General features: G+C 31.1%; 1 protein-coding gene across 8 annotated transcripts in view; it reads left to right on the top strand.

The window, feature by feature from the left end:
• The window catches only part of LOC130903407 (neural-cadherin), a 444,749-nt gene that overhangs the window by 226,971 nt on the left and 199,860 nt on the right, over window positions 1-17,918 (top strand). Inside the window, exon 1 of one of the 8 annotated variants that reach the window (XM_057815491.1) lies at window positions 6,595-6,907. The exons of 6 other annotated variants lie outside the window; for them this stretch is intronic. The gene's annotated coding sequence lies outside the window, so the exon portion shown is untranslated. Of the gene's footprint in view, window positions 1-6,594; window positions 6,908-17,918 lie in introns of those variants that run through there. One more of the 8 variants, XM_057815492.1, reaches the window with a different exon arrangement.

Genomic DNA, 17,918 nt, shown 5'->3' with positions numbered 1-17,918 from the left:
ATCAAAAGTTTAAGTTTGATCATAAACTTAACCAACTTAGTTGGATTTCTTTAGGTGCAGTAGTGAGATTTTCCGCGTTTTCCAAAATATTCTTAATCATGAGAGATTTTAATAGATGACAGTTTTCAGAAAAATCATCCAAGGCGTTAAAGAGAATCTTGTATATAAAAATCTATTTGATTTTACAGCATTCCCTTCGATAAAATTCCACAAGTTAATATCCATAGATTTGTTATCTGGACATCTGAACTACTCTCTATCCAACATCCAGGATATTTCTCCTAATTTCATTATAGTAATGTACTGGAAAGTCATCAAGTTGAAATCACATATTTCACCTTCCTGTCAGATTTAGGTACATCGTTGAATTTCTTTTATTTGAATTACAAATTATGAATCTTCCTTCACAAATATATTTTTTGAACCCTTATTTAGCTAGCGAATAGATTAAAAGATGTACTACGACCTCAAATTTCAATATCTGAGACTTGACTTGGTGTCGTTTTCTATCAGTAACAATTACTTCGATATACGAGGGTGGTCCCAGAAGTACCTGGCCCAACAAAGCAAATAAGAATCATCAAGATCCTTAAAATAGCCATTAAATGCCGGTTTCACCTCTTCACTGTTGGAAAGTCGTTGCACAACGAACCATTTTTTCAAGTCTGGTAACAGAAAATAATCCGAGAAGACTAAATGTGGTGAATAGGGTGTATGAAATAACGTTTAATTCATTAATGTTGGCCATTGCAATAACGGATGTTTTGCTATGATGAAAAGACACTTTCTTCTAGATAAAAGCGGCTTTTTTTCTTAATTCCTTCCCCTAAACTTTGCAATAATACTCGCCATTGATTATTTTTTCATTTTCCAAGATAACCAATGGAAATTGCTTCCTAGTATTTAACTGTTGATAACTTTTATACTGGTTGGGCTGTATAAAAGTATTGTATCATATAATGATGACCAATTTTTTTCACGTTCATAAATTCACAGAAAACCTTCATTATTAATGGCAGCCAACCAACCAAATACTAAAAAACGTTATGTCTTCAAACATATGCTGTACAGATTGTGCATTGTTATTTTTCAAGCAACTACCGCGATCTCTAGGTCAGACCAGGTACTTCTGGGACTATCCTCGTATGCACGGGCATCGTGGATAACAAATTATTTCATAGCTGAAGCCTCAAAATAAAAAAAAATCGAGGAAATTAGTAGTAGAATTAGAAGAGAAAGGAATTATCACATAAATGTTAGAAATTTCTTTACACCTGTATCAATAATTTTGATACCGAGAAAAAATCTACACTATGAGAAGCATGAGTTCCACTAATGGGTATTTCTTATTCGAATTAATCGAAATGCGACATTATTTTATCGTTAAACACCCTATAGATAATTGTGGATTTGTATAAACTTTTTTTGGCCGAAGAATATCGCCATTTAGCCATTAGTTCTAGCGCTAAATATATTGAAGATGTCAACTGTCACATTTGATCCGCATCTAACCAACTCAAAAACCACAATGCATGTTGTCAGTATGAAATTGGATGAGTCAAGGGTATTTATATGTTTCACACACAAAGATCGTTCAGGATGATTAACTCACAGACAAGTTATACCACGGTACATACAGCGAAACTAGCTAGATTATAGTTTTATCTTAGACTCTCCAATGAATTTTGATAAAATGTTTGAAGACAGTCAGTTCTTTTAATGCCAGCGAGCTCAAATTGTCATAGACTTCTTCATTATGCTGCTTATATTTAAGACATTATAAAAAAAGTCTTCCAAGTCGCTTATAGGTTTCCAATAGTCGCTTAAATTTCAAATCAAATCCGCTGTATAGCATCCATGTCCAAACTTTAGTCTACTCATAGTGTCTTCGAGGTAATTGATAATTTCTGCACCAGTATTGACTGGAAATTATGAAGTATGAACTTATTAATATTAAGAAGTATGTATTGGTTATGAATCACATTCTTGGAACTGCTAATATTAATTCTTATTAAGTTAAAATGGATACAAAACATTACAATACTAAAAAAAATTGTTTTGTTTTTCAATACAATATTTTTCTTATAGTTGTCGCGAAGTAGATTTTCTTATTTTGAGTTCAATTCGATGTTTTTTAAGACGGGTGAAATATCCTCATGCGATAACGTCGTCAGAAATTTATTGTATTTCTCTTCGTGGAAACTGTTACCTTCTTTTAACAATAAAAGATTTATTTCTCTGCTGTTTCCTTATCAGTTAATGCAGTTTCTTAGTTTGAGAGGTTTATGTTTTGTGTAAGCAATTATACAAAAATTTTCATAGCAATAATTGAACGCGATTATTTAAAGGTTAATATAATCATATGGAGTGAATCAAATGTTGTTGAGGTAAAAATCTAAAGTTCCGAATTAAATATTTGACTCAACGTTAACGTACTCACGTACTTCTTTTTTTTTATGATCCCTTCTTACTCCTAGACTCCATTTTTCCTTTTTTCAGTCATTTCACTATACACTTCCATTTTTATGACTTCCTTGGCAATTTCTCTTTTGATCGATTCCAAAATCTGTCTTCCTATTTTATTCCATATAATTCCTAGGTATTGGAAGCCACTAACGTTCCATAAGTTCTCATTAATTTTCAATTTTTTCTTTTATATTGACCACTGCCATGACTTTGGTTTTCTTTTTGTCCACTTTCAATTCGTTTTCTGTCAATATTTGACTCCAGTCGTTCACATTGTTTGTAGATGCTTCCGATATTCTGCTATGATGATTTCTTAGTAATCACCCGCCAGTTAGATGAGTCCCAAAATGTAAAACTCTCATACTGTAACGAAGAAATTGAATTGGTAACAAAGTTTATCTATCTGGGGACTTGGTTATGGGGAGGGTTATTGGTCATCAGACGTATAGATCAAATGCCGGATATAAAAAGCAAGAAGCTCATTCATGAAATCGTGTTTACACTTCTTGATCTTGACCTCAAACTCAAAATAAGATTCACAAAATGTTTTTGTACGGAATGGAGGGCTGAACACTGAAAGTTAACACCATGAACAGATCAGAGGCATTTGAGATGTGGATCTACCGAAGAATTTCGTGGATAACAAGAATTGATCCATAAAAGTTATTTTTTTCGTACGTACGTATGTATTTAGTGCCACTTTTTTGCAAATTCTTCCATTATTTCATTCGTGGAATTTTATTAAAAGTTTTTTCCATATATTATAATGCAGTATATACTGATTTGGATCTAGCCATTTTCTACATATTTCTTTTGATCCTGCTTTTCCGAAATCCTTTGCGTCTCTTATAAAAAAGAATATTTGATAGTTTAGTGGAGTTTTTACCTCAAAATAGTACATGTAGTACCTTCCTATATTAAAATTCTCACAGAATTAATTCTCTACGTAATGATTTATTTCTGAATGAGTTGAAAACCATGCTACAGCGAAAGTACTACTCTCGTTTTATTTCTAAAAAGTTTCCTTCAGAAGTGAAAGCCTCAAATTTCTATTGTATTTCCAAAGAAATCAAGCTCATTATGTAAACTGAATTCTTCGTAGGAAGTTAGTCTTCACAAATAAGATGAAATGCTGGATAATGATTTATGACTTTAATAGGAAATTAATAAATATAACTGGAACTTTTTGTGAGCACTGTAATAGGATAAATAAAGTTGAAAAGATATTTGAAAAACTTACCAGTAAATATAAACAATTATATCATCATAAATTTACTAAAATTTACTTAGATTTAAACACTGGTGTAAAGATAGGTAGAGGACGATTTAGAAATTAGATTACTACGTTTTATTGATAACAAATTAATTTATTTATAAACTCTTATAATAGATAAATACAAAGTAACTAACTAACGTGAACAAAAGTGTATTCAAAAATGTTTAGAAAAAAACGTATAATTACGAATGGCATGTTGTAGTTTTTTTTATGCTGTTATTTTCCAATTTCTATCTATGATTTCTATGATTAAATTTCATTCAACTGTGAACTGTGAAATTATTTTTCTTTCGTTCAGTTTGATTTCGAATATATTGAAAGTGAAACTAGTCTATTGATTGTTGATATAAAAATAACCAATGCACACAACATGTGTTTGATTTCTACAATTTTTCCGTATTTCGAATTGTGCTTTCGAAACACTTTTCAATGAAAATTCTAATCAGTTTTCTCTCTATTGGGAATTCATTTAGTATAATTGAGTTTCGAATTAGTATTATTGCATCATTTGGCCTAGCGGATTCCAAAATTTTACCTTTTCCATTCTGCAGTTAGTACAGCTATTTATAATTACTTTTCATTTCAAAAATGTTGATTATTGCGTTGAAAAACGCTAAAAACTAATCGATATGCTGGAAACTGTTATAATTTCATCAACTCTGTAAGCCAATATTTGATTGAAGGGGTACAAATAGGATCCATTTCGCGATTTAAACAAATACAAGGAAACATGAAAGTAAATTGACTTTTACTAAAAACAAATCAATTAGTATTTAACAACAAAAAAAATATCATATCCCATTTAGCAAATGTTTATTCTTTGAATGAAAAAATTTTAATTAATTACCAACGGACAAAATCGAGTACAAAACCCAGTTATCGTTACTTTTAAGAAATTGGAAAACATGTACAGGGGAATCGATATGTATATGGGAAAGTACTGCGACTAGTGTTCTGAAAACTTGCTTGTCTGGCTTTTCCAAAATGCTCGTTTCTGCTAAAATAATTTCAGTTTTCTAAAACTTCCGGTTATACCAGAAAAGAACTCAAACTTTCTATTTTATTCACATTCTATGCTATTTCAAATTTTCGGAATTTTTGGACACATGCAGCCCTCCACTAATAAAAATTTGGACAAATAGCTTTCAAAATCTGTGAAAAACTTTATATAGGGTGTTCAGAAAATGATGCAGAATTTCGCTATCTAAAAACTTCGAAAACTTGTTTTTCGAATGTCAACCTCCGTTTTTCTCTTTACCATTGGATTGTACTAAGCTTTAAATTAAGGTAATTTCGTTAGTAAATTATTCATATATCTCGAAATTAATGGTTTTTGTAGAAACTGAAATCTTCATGGTCCCAAAAAACAAACAATGAAAACAGCTAACAGCTTGACGTTCAACAACAAATTTGTATTATTAGTAAAAATGTTAATTTTCGTATTTTGTTGACAATCATATGAAACCAGATTTCGGATATTTCCAGTACTTCCACCATAAAAGTACAATAACTTTGAATATTTTTACATTTCAGTTGTATTATACATTATGTTTCTTTTGATTTTAATTTTACTACTTCTGAAAAATTGATAGCCGTTTCTATTTATCTCAAATCTTCTTTGTGCAGGGCCGGATTAAGATTTATAAGGCCCGGGGCTAAAATAATGACGGGGCCCCCTTAAGGAATTCGAAAACCCGGAAAAATTCACAAAATAATATCAATACGTTAGATTTGTGGTATTAACACATCAAAAAATAGAGAATGATTTCCAAATGATGGGGCCCTCTTGGACCTGGGGCCCGGGGCTATAGCCCCTCCAAGCCCCTAGCTTAATCCGGCCCTGTCTTTGTGGATAGCATTTGGATTTTCTTCAAAATTTCTTGTCGTACGGCCTCGTTTAAATTCTGTATCAAATAACGTTGTCCAATTTTTTTCTATATTCACAAATTCCCTGAAAACTTCACTATTAATGACTGCCAAATAAATACTAAACAAAAATTTCAAAAAAATTGTTTTTTTCACCAACTTGACGCAGTTAAATAATTAGGTAAGTGCCTAAAATTAGATATTTGATAGTATTTGTATTCTAGAAAGATTTGTAACTAATTAAAAACTATTTTCCGAGATGTCTTCACGGCGTTACTACCTTCGTGAGAAATTAATATCTTTCCTCTCACTGATACAGGTACTGAAGTTAAAATGGATTTTGATGATGATGAGTTGATAGTTGTTGATGGTAATCTTTGTGTAAACTTGGACAGAGGATGAAGAATGAATGAAGAACCGCAATTCGATAGAAATTGACATTGACATTCCTGAGTCAAGATCAAGAAAGACACTGGTCAGAAATAAAGGTTCAAATTCTTAAGGTGTACACGATAAGTGAAAAATGTGCAGCTTTATGATATAACGAAAAAAAATAGCTTCAAATATTTTCACAAAGCATAGAAAAAAAAAAGAAATATCAGCTAGACATATCATACTTTTTGTAATTTATGAATTTTTAATTTTATTTTAAAAAAAAGGCATCTCTAGTATAAACCTAAAATTATATTTTCGCGAATACTACGTGGAATATCATTCCTTTTTTTGGCAAAAAATCTTGGAATTAGCTAAATTTTTTTCTGGTTTATGTTCGACTGTAACTTTTTCAAATTTATCGTCTTTGCGTTTTTAAGGCAATTATAACCATAAACTCACAACATAATCATATTCGCCGAGCGATATTTCTCGCAGATAATAACTTTACACACTCATAAATCAGAGATTTATCATGTGAAATTCGAAAAAAAAAAAACGTTAGAACATCTTTTTGGGTAGTGAATAAACGCAGGCATGACAGTTCGGTAAAATTCGCACTTCTATTCGATCGACCGTCGTTGTTTGCCAGCCGCATCCAGTTTTGTATCCAAAGGGCCTACGGTGGGACGTTACGACAGAACTCTGAATAGCGCTTTCCTCGGTGAAACGGAAAAGTGTTTCGCAACCTCGAAAAGTCGGTTTAGCGGGAAAATCCCTTAGATGGTTATTTTTTTTGGTGTCGAAAATTCAAGTCGCTTGTGTGTGGAACGGTTTTGATTTATATCATTGTGAAGTTTGAGTAGTTTTAAATTTAAATTTTCTGGATAAGTACTGAAAATATTGACAAAAAAAAACTAAAAGTAGGTGAATATCATAATATTTTCGATCCATTAACTTTATTCGAAAACTATTTATAAACTTAAATATTGTTCATTTTAGTTGGAATAAAATCAACGTCAGTTTTTCACAATTCCAACCTTTTGTTAATCTTGTACCAATTTGAACGAATGTTTCATACATTGTTAAAAACATCTCATCAAAGAAAATTTTCTAATTAAGAAATAGAAGGTATTTTATTAATGAAATATTATTCATTCTATATCATATTTAACATACCGAAATATTTGATATTTTTCCAGTTACTCTGTTGATAATGGTTTCATTTTATTCTTATTTCAGTGGTACAAAATATATTTTGCAGTTTTCGTGACCAAATATGGATTGATACGGATTTACAGTTCCCTTCCAGCAAAATAACCCAAAACATGAAACTTTTTGCATTCTTATTAATGCTTCGTAAAATGATAAATATACTCTGAATTTCCACCTCAACTAAACTATTGATAAAATTTCAATTCCCAATTTTCACTTTCCACAAAATACTGATGATGATTTTTATGTTTCTCACGAATCTTGTTGTATAGAAATCAAACCTATGTACTCTAATTACATCACAATTAATTTGTATATGTTGAAAAATGTTTAAATCATCACCCTGGTCGATCTACACTAAAATCAAAAGTTTTCCAGCGACCCGAAAATTATATTGGACAACAAACAGAACCGCAAAAGGCGCAGCGTTTAACAACACTCAGTCAGTTCCCGTTCCTAATTTTTGTTTTCAAATGTTGCAATAAATTATGAAATATTGAAACTGGCGTTTCTCAAAATTCTCTTTTTCAATTCCTAGACTCACCCACAACGTCCTTTGCGTAATAAGTTGTTGCCATATCTGGCCAAAACACAAAAATTTCCTTTGGGATTCATTTTCTTTGCGAACTGCATTAATCTAGATGAAGTTATATAAGTTGTTTACAAGAATATTTAGGTGCCTGATGTTTGTACATTCTGTTACTTTAGAATGTTGATCAATTATTTCTCATCGATTCTGAATTTTTCGCCCAATTTTAGCAAACTTAATTCCAGTTTTCCGTGAGCCGCTTTTATCAAAGCTTCTCTCTTATTTTTGAAAGTTTTGGTTTTTACTTTTTTGCCTGATCCTGATTATCTCTCAATCCAAACTCCTGTCCCAACACACTCGCAGATATGGTAAATTATTTGTCTGGCTAGATTTACAGATGTTGATTGTATACTTGTGTGTGAGCCGTTTTGACTCATACAAGACAAGCGAAATTTTTTGTAGAGAAAAGTATCTTTTTGAGCTCAAATTTCTTCATCATACGATGTATCGATAGATCCAGATCACTCTAACTATAGGTTACTACAAGGAAAAACTTCATCTTCGTTTTCATCTTCTTCATTTTTCTAATTTTGTCTTATAATCGAAATATAGATAACCAGATAAAATAAATTTCAGTTATAATATATGTAATAAGTAAATTATAAAATTTGTTGATCAAATTTTTCCGACAAAAGGAATTTTATGAAATTATATATCACTTAACTGTACTTCTCATGAGCGATTAATTGTGTGTAAAGAAAATACTCAAGATGGATCCAAAAAAAGTTTCAACATCTTGTATAAGCTGTAATATTCAAATTAATAATTATTAGTTATTGAAAAAAGATACAAACAACGTCTTCCATCGTTATGACCAAGGGTTGTTATCTTTACCTATTATACGTTTTGAGAATTTTCCAATATTTTGTGCGGCAGGGTAAAAGCTTTTATAATAATATAAAATCATCTCCAAGGCGGAAATCCCTTTTAAAACTTTGTATATTAAGAAAATACAGCATAGTGTTTCTTTGTGGAAACGAATCCACTTTCTTCTCCATGATTTTGTGAATCCTCCTTTTTATAATGCTTGTCATTAGTCATCTGAGCCGATTTGAGCCGCAATCTAATTATCTAAATCATTTTTCATGAAAGTAGATTAGTCAGTTGAGATATGTTGATAAAGTTTAATAGAATCTGATGATATTTCATGTATACGAGGTCTGGCTCTCAATTTTCTAGTTAAAGTGAAAAAAATTAGCATCGAATTAGCATCCGGATGATTACCGAGGCTGTAAACGCTGATAAAGAAACGATTAGAAACATTTTACACGAAGAATTACATACGACAAAAGTCTGTGCGAAGTTGGTGCCAAAAAATCTGACTCCTGACCAAAAGCTCTAGCTTCAACGAGTCTGCCCAGATTTCTTTTAAAGGTTAGGATAAAATCTGCTTTGATTTGAGTCTATGGAAGCGGTAAAGCAAAACCGGCAGAGCTCTTAAAGGCACTCACCAAAGAAGACTCCAGCACTGCTTCGATCAATGGAAAAAAAGTATGGAAAGGTTTGTGGCTAGGGGAGGGAAGTATATTGAAGGAAAGCATTCGATTGTAGAATGATTTTTATGATAAAAGCCTTTTTTCGTAACCAGTCTCGTTATTTAATAGCCAGACGTTGTATATCTGTTTTTTATGGCTTTTTTGTGACGGCATTTATTCATGATACTTTTTTCTATAGGATTATTATTTGAAAGCTTCAACTTCATTCATCATCTATACTTTTACTTCAATGTATTAATAAATTAGTATAGAATATATTAATTATGGTAATATATCTTCATTTTTCATGAGAAAAACCCGAACTGAAATATTTTTGGAAATGTACAAAAATGATTTCTGCCCTTCTATTGTCATTATGGACTACTTACTAAGTTATGTGGAATAAATTAGAATAAATTGTTATCAAATCAACGCTTCAAAAACATTTTCGATTTCAATGATATCGATTTTATTCTTATCAAGTATACTGTTAATGATTTTCTCCAAATACTCCACCTCTATATCAATAGTTGCAATAAAATCCAGTGTTGTATTTTGGTTCAAATGATATTTGAAAATATTTTGTATTGTTTATCAAATCTTTATGAATATATCGTAAATTATAAGACTTGTGAAAACTTGTTAGTAGCCATAAATTGAAAATTTTCTTTTTCCAATCAATGCAGAGACTCAAAGTTTTTGAATTAGAGGCATTGGACTTCAATAACCCATGTATTTGAATCAACTTTGAAACCTTAGTCCTCACAAATTAATTATTTTGTTAACTTGTGTTATTGGTAGAATTGTTTTTATAATTGATTTTCGCGAAAACAAATATTCTCTATAAATATTCGATTAATATTCTGAATAATATTGCATAGTCTACGATTCATTATATTTCCGTTAATTACATTTCCTGTTTCTGTCTTACATATTAGTAATTCGAAGAATTTATAACATTCCGCTTTTAATTTTGTGTCTATACTTGTTATTTTTTGTTCAGTTCTTAGTATTTTCGATGTAGAGATGGCGATAATTGCTTGGAAAATACCACTGTACTAAAAAGTACAAAATTTTGGGTTAGACTGATTTTTCGTTATTAATAGTAAAATATTGGGTAGCAAAGTGGGTCCATCCAAAGTGTGAACCGACTCCAAACAAAGCAAAGACGGTTCCATGTGCAGTCGTCGGATTTTTTGAATGCGCGTTGGATTATTTTCATTGACTATCTTGAAAAAGAAAAAACTATCAAAGGAGAATATTAATTGCGATATTTGAGCGAATGAATCAAGCAAAAACAGCTGAGAAGTTAGTGTTGTTTCATCAAGAGAAAGCACCACCTCACATATCCGTTATTGCAAAGGCCAAAATTGATGAATTGCTTACTCATGCAACCTTTTAGCCAGATTTAACCCTCTCGGATTAGTATCTCTTCCCAGACTTGAGAAAATGGTTCGGTGGTGAAGATATTACAACAATGAAGAGGTTTTATCGGCAGTTGATGGCTATTTTGAGGAGCTCAACGATTTTTTCCATAAAAACGGTATCGAACTTATTGAAAATAGCTGGGAAAAGTGTGTGGAGCTAAAATTTCCATATTTTCTTTGTTGGACATGAATTTGTAGCTATGATAGTCGAAAGACAAAATAGGGAGAAATCAATTTTCGTCATCGATTGTTGTAATTAAAGTGTCATAGCTTATTGCGAGTCCCCGTACTTCGTTGCCTCAATTTTAGAGGCTGTAAATTTTTTTAGCGCGTTCTAACAAAAACAATTTCTTTTTCGTTCGATGTTTAAATGGAAACTTTCCTTTCAACCATCCTCTCAAAACTCGACGAGAGTAATTTTTTTTCTCTCGAAAGCATATAATTAATCTGGGGCAACTTCGAAGTTAAACAAAAAAAAAAAATACAATTTATTGAAAACTTCATCTACTTTACATTTTAGACTTTGTGTTGAATTTGATATTATAGGGTAGTGAAAATTCCACATAATTTCATTGTTTGGAGACGTAAAATAGGTCAAAATGAATTGAAAAAAAAAAGATTTAGTTATAACATGGAAAGTAATAATCATTTTTAAGTATCATTGTAATTTTAGAAAGTAAATTTGATCTGATGTCCAAATACATTTTGAAAGAACTGGAAATATATACAGAGTATCCAGGACAAATGGACAAGTGTAGTATGTTAGTACTTCATTTAAACTTTTTCAATATAGGCCTCCAAAGTTTCTATTTTGTTTTTTCTTTTTAATTCCCCTAAAGCTCAGAAAATTTTCAGTACAAAGTATGTGTATATTTATTTTGGTATGGTGAGTAGATTTATAATATTGCCTTGAAGCCAGGGACGACTCGTAATAGTGATTGATTAAATATTCTTACAGGGTCTGTCTAAAATTATTATCCCACATCTTAAGCTAACAAAAATGTACTTTTTAGTTTGTTCTAATTCGTTGTACATTTGTACAGTATTAAATTAATTATCGGAGTCACCTAATTGTGTTGGTCAACAAAATAGGCTTCAGTCTCATAGGAAACCTTGTACTTAAAGCCAAAATGGAGAGGGACCCCGTAAATTCATTCGAAATTGTAGTGTCATATCATCAAGAACTTTTCTCAAAAAATTTTACTACCTAAACATTCACCATAAATCTGCTGCTGGTTTCTTCTTTGTATAATGTGGTGGAGATTTTCAGCATCCCCTAAATGCATATTATGAGAACAAATGGAGTCGTGGAGGATATTCAACCGCTGTCAAACAATGTAATTTTTGTATGTCAAAAAGATACAACATTTGTTGTTTCTAAATACTATGAACTGTTATGATTTCCTCATAGTTTTCAGTTGTACAACATGCTAAATCATATTCATCTATCCATACTAGTTTCTAGTAATATCAAATCAGTATATAGAGATATATGTCTGCTTGGCAATGCTTTGTTTGGATAATGATTATCATAAATCCTTTTGGCCTATATACAGTTTCGAGTAGTCAATCAATTCTTCTATTGTAACTTTGGAATTAGATGTTGAATAATTAACAAGTTGGTCAACGAAAAATTAGAGAAAAACACAAGCAATACCTTGAAAAGTTTAATGTTTCGGTAGGGATTGTTGGAAACCATATAATTGTTTCCTTTCGCCTTTAGGACAATAAGAATGGTAGACATTACTTGGACCTACTTGAAAATTTTGTCATATCAATTTTAACAAATTGATCCAGGAAATTTCAGAGGCAAGAATTGTTGAAATGGCTTACGATATGACCCGATCTTACATTATTGGATTCTTTCCTGAACCTTTCGATTAAAAATACTTGTAATAATGAATAACGCTTGCGTTTGGGTCATCTAAAGGTAATTATCGAAAAATGTGTATTAATAAGTCAAACTTGTCGTATTTAAAGTAAACGAAATAACAAATTAATTACATTTATACACTCTATGTACGTTTTTATCTAAACTATTAAATATGATCGTTAAATAATCATGTAGTGAACCGTAAAACATGAAAAAAAATTGAACACGTTTCATGAAACCGTCCGTAAAGGTTAACAAAGCAATGTTCTACACGAACTGTAAACAGTTCTTCTGCTTACATTCTGTTTACACTAGTTAAACGTGCTTCATTGAAACTTTCATTTTGAAACGACTCTTTTCAGCAACGTACGTCAACAGAAACGTTATTTCAAACCGAAATTTTTCTCTATTTGAAATTGTTGCCTTAGTTAAAACGTTCTTTGTACATTTGGTTGTTTTCACGTTTCAGTAAAATGTTCGTTTCCACATCTGTCTGAAATTGAAACGTACCAGAAGATATAGTGTGATCGCAATAAAAATATTCATTCATGAAATTTATTTATACATTTAATCAATTTGAAAAAATTTAACTGGATGTAGATTATATCTCTCAGAGAATTTTAGGCACATGGAAAATAAACAATAACCTTTGTTTTTGTAAATTCTTGCAGCGAAATTCAAGAGTCTTTGGGTGCTGTTTTTCCTTCGATGGACATCGTCAAACATTGTTTTACCCAGTTTGAACGTAGTTACAATTGATTTCTGATTATCCGCGTTCGGATACTCACGAAGAAAACGTCAGAGTTTCGTGATCTAGTGAACCTTTCAAAAAATAACGTTGATCATAATCAACGAAAGATACATCCACTAGGAAACAATTTAAACAGTGGAAGTGCTTTTATAAGCGGAAACTCCATCATACGGGAAATTTATCTATAAACATATCTTGAGAAAAGTGAAAAATTCCAAAAAAATGCCTCTATTTGGTTCTTCTACCATTCTACTCACAAATTGGGTGGCCAAATTCTTGCCAGATCGGTGGTATAACTAGATTTGACCCCAAATACCTAACCAAATATCTCCTTTATGTTTCCAAACTGGTTGGGTAGAAATTTGAGTAGTTTGAGGATGTCATAGGCGCTAGTGAAATCTATTTTGTAGAACTCGAGAATGTTAACAACTTACAAACGACTGAATGAGAGATTAAACGATATTAAATAATTTTTCATGGTAGTCCAGACTAAACTGAGTAAATATTAAGACAGTTTGACAGTTATGACAAATTTTAATTATATAAATAACTGAATTTATTTCAAAAATTGTTAACTGCTAACAATAATGATTTTAATGTTGAATTTTTGCGACTTGGGCTTACGTCAGTCCTAATTGTACAAAAACTGATCGTGATTGCCTTTTTTTACCATTTGAAAGTTTCTGTTAATGTCTTAATTGGAGTTACCTTTTGGGGCATATTTAACTCGAACCAAATAATCCCACACTATTTTCAAAATTCTTGTGCATCTTCATATTTATGTTATTTCATTTATCTATCGTGGTGTTAATGAAAGTTTTTGTTTTTTTGAAAAACTATCAACGTGTAGAGCTTTTCAGAGTTCTTGAATCACGATTTAATTGATTTCGTTTATGGGTGACAATCAATGAACGATGAAATCTACTTTTCCACTTTGATGGGTGTTTATTCCATTAAGCTATGGCCAAATGAATATTATCTAATGATGGATACGCCGACTAGTTCGTAGGTCACTCCACATGAACAATTTCTGAAACACTCCCAAAGTAAAAATTATCCCCCAAAAACTAATGAATGTATCGAACTTGATAGATAATTAGTGGAACAAATTGCGACACGTGAAATTCGTTATTTTTTTTTTAAAACTGATGTTACTTTAAACATTTTATGCTTCACTAGTCATTATTTATTTTCCACGGGGATATATTGACACGTTTTTTGTAACTGTCAACATTTCCTAGCTTCTAGTTTATAATAAATTGTTAGTAAATATTATTTCCCTGCAAGGTTGAACAGCTATTTACAGTTATTCCGAATGCAATAGCTCAAAATTTTGTAGTATTAACTACATTATTGATTCTATTCATTTTACAATGTGGGTAGATTGCACAAAGTAAATCAAATACATTGAAATCAATTTGTAAACGAAATAAAAATACTCGTAGCAAGGATAAATTAACATTTCCAAGAAAATGATTTATTGAATGGAGAAAATATATTATCACATTGTTATTTGGAAGGAAAGAAAATATTGTCATTATTGTAAGGAATATTGAGAAAGGTTTCACAACAGGATAAAGCGGAAAACAATTTTTCTTATAAAATATCATTGATAACCTGTTTGATGTATTAATTTTGATAGCTAGGAGAAGCCTTTGAAAAATTTAATTTTTATGATATTACATCAAGAGAATGTTGTAACTTTGTAATCAAGTTAAGAAGGGAACTTCCCTTGGGGACGTTGCGAATTCCTACGAAAGGTAAATTCGAGGAAACTATGCTGAAGGATATGCAGCGCAGGTATTTTCTTGTGAGAAACTATGTAGGACGACGATGTACTTTTTGGTACATTTTCTATCGAAATTTTCCTATATTTATATTAATTTTTCCATTCACGATCTTCTCGATACACAAACAACAATACAAGGGTCGCTACTCAAGTTTTGGAAATAGACAAATACAAACAAATATTTATAATTGTTTAGGTTTATTGTTTTGCAAAATATTTCCTATTTATTTACATTTGAATATACTTTTTCGATCGTTTGAACCAATTCCAAAATTTATTTGAACTAATCGACTCGAGCTTTTTTGAACGATTGTGAAATCCAATGCGAAAAAATCTTTTTGGTACCCAAATCTTGCAATATCAGTATACGCATAGCATCGATGTTTTATGCATTCGATTTTGGACGACCTTCACGAAATTCATTTCGAAGTACTACCACGATTGATTTCGGAAAACCAGCGTCTCGAGGTGGTGCTTTATCACCATAAGTCGAAGGGAGTCGTTCGGCAAAACACTTAAAACCCAAACTTGAGTATCAACTGTTGTATTAAACCTATTATAGATACGATAATTTCTCGGAGATATCGTGGAAAAACTGATATAAGGGATATTCTATGGAAAGACAACGTCGTTTATGTTAGTACGTCTATGGCAAAACCACCCGCTAATTCCACGGTATTAATGTCACCGTGTGTCTATTTAGAAGTTTGTGAATAAACGTAATTCTGAACTCTTGATTAACATTCTGTTTACGGATAAGAACATAGGAACATACAAAATAGTATAACACTAGATTAAAGGGAATTATCAAGTACGGTAACAAGTAAACAATGAGACATCGTTTTTCAGGATTAATGCAATTAACTTTGATTATTATTCAAGATGTGTTTTATGCACAGTATTTACTCGTAAACGAGAGCTCAAATATTTGAAATCGATTCGATTTTTCCTTTAATTTCGAACTTTCACATTGACAAACATGGAATAATATCGACGTTTGCAAATTATATACACAGAAGTAGATACATTCATATATAATCGTCTTCTACGTAAAGTTTGCCCATTTCTAATGAACTTTGCCGATGACTCTGCGAACAGTGCTTGCGCATGTGTCTTTGTACCAATTTTTTATTTTTTGAGGTTAAGTTTAATTAGGCAGTTTATTGATTCAATACGGATACAAAAATGTATTATTATAACAAGGATTTGCGCCGCGTTTCCACTTGTTTCCACAATGTAAACTTAGATTAGATTATCTAGAATCTAAGGTCGTGAATTAACCAAACTAATACTTTGACCTTTCGATTTATCGAGTACCCCGGACTGTTCACTTTAGAAGATTTACGACTAACAATATTTTTTATCCTCAATAGATGTGGTTATAAATATCTGGAAAGCATTATATGGATTAGAATACCTTAGAACCAGTTGTAATAATCTTTAAATAAAAATTATTATGGGATAGAAGTTTTTTTGGGTCAGATGCTTTCCATACAACTCTCGTTTATCGTTGTCAAACAAAAACTTTTATTTTACAATCATTTAACGAAATCTCAAGTCTTTCAATTTCCATTCCTATATATCTCAATTATTCAACGGATTTGATGATTATCTTTCACTCAAATCCATGGTTTCGTTGGACGCACCAACCGCAAGATTCGTTGTAGAATTTAATAAACAGATCGTTAAATATTAAAACTTCAACTACACCAGATGTTGATTGCCTTATTTATCTTCTAGAATTATTGTTTATCATTCTTATCTGATGACTGAATAACTTGAGAATGTTGAATGCGTGAAATAGGTGGTGTTTCATTTAATCATTGAAGTTTTGAATTTATTCTGAAACCATTATTCAACAGAATTCCAGAATATCTCTGGAACGGATTATGTTACAGCTTCACGAAAAAAATTATAACAAATTTGGCTTATTTCCATTTGAAAATTCAAAATGAAAAAGCGATTTTTCTTGAAATCTACCCAATTAAATGAAATAATTTTTATAATAAAACCTTTTTCCGTAAACAATTTCGTTATTTAATAACCAGACCTCGTATATTAGTATGTGCCGTGTACATCAACAAAACTTGTGGCCCTATTTAGAAAACTTTAGAATATGGATGATTATGTAGAGATAAATTTGTATCTAATAGCGGTTGTTTTGAAGGTTGTTTCAGATTGCTAAACAACAGCTTTCAACAGCTCGTTGAAAATTGGTAAATTCAATTAATTGAGCAACAGAGGATATAAAAATTCTTGTAATCCGACAAAATTCTTTCCTGATTTTCATAATGAAACAAAGTTACCATGAAATAGAGAAAGATTAAGACCTGATTATCAATACATTGTATCAAAACATCCATTACATTATTATACTATCTTTAGATCTTTAGAAATAAAATCACCATCCCCCAAGATACAAAATAAATGATCTATTGAAGATAAAAACTACCCCAACTGATAAACTTGCATCTTAGAAAAGCTTGAAAAGTGATGAAAACCATTTTTTGTCCCAACTTCGTTTGAGCTAAACTTTCCCCATTTCCTCATCAATCTAGAACAATGTCGTGTCTTAAACGAATGATGAAATGTTTCATTTTCCATCTAGGTAACACTAAGACTAAGAATTTATAGAAAGAGGTACAAATTTCTGGCTCTTTTTAGTGCACGGAAGATTCCCAAAAGCACTACCACTATTCTATATCAGACTTGGAGAAAAAACTCGATTAATATATACATCTTCTTACAAAAATATTAATCTGGCAACAGTGTAGAAGAAATTAATTTGTAAATTTTGTCCGATATAATAAAACGATAAT

This window comes from Diorhabda carinulata, chromosome 2 (genome assembly GCF_026250575.1).
Source record: "Diorhabda carinulata isolate Delta chromosome 2, icDioCari1.1, whole genome shotgun sequence".
Lineage (NCBI taxonomy): Eukaryota > Metazoa > Arthropoda > Insecta > Coleoptera > Chrysomelidae > Diorhabda > Diorhabda carinulata.
The sequence above is the reverse complement of the archived record's forward strand: the minus strand, read 5'-3'. Positions and strand labels throughout refer to the sequence as shown.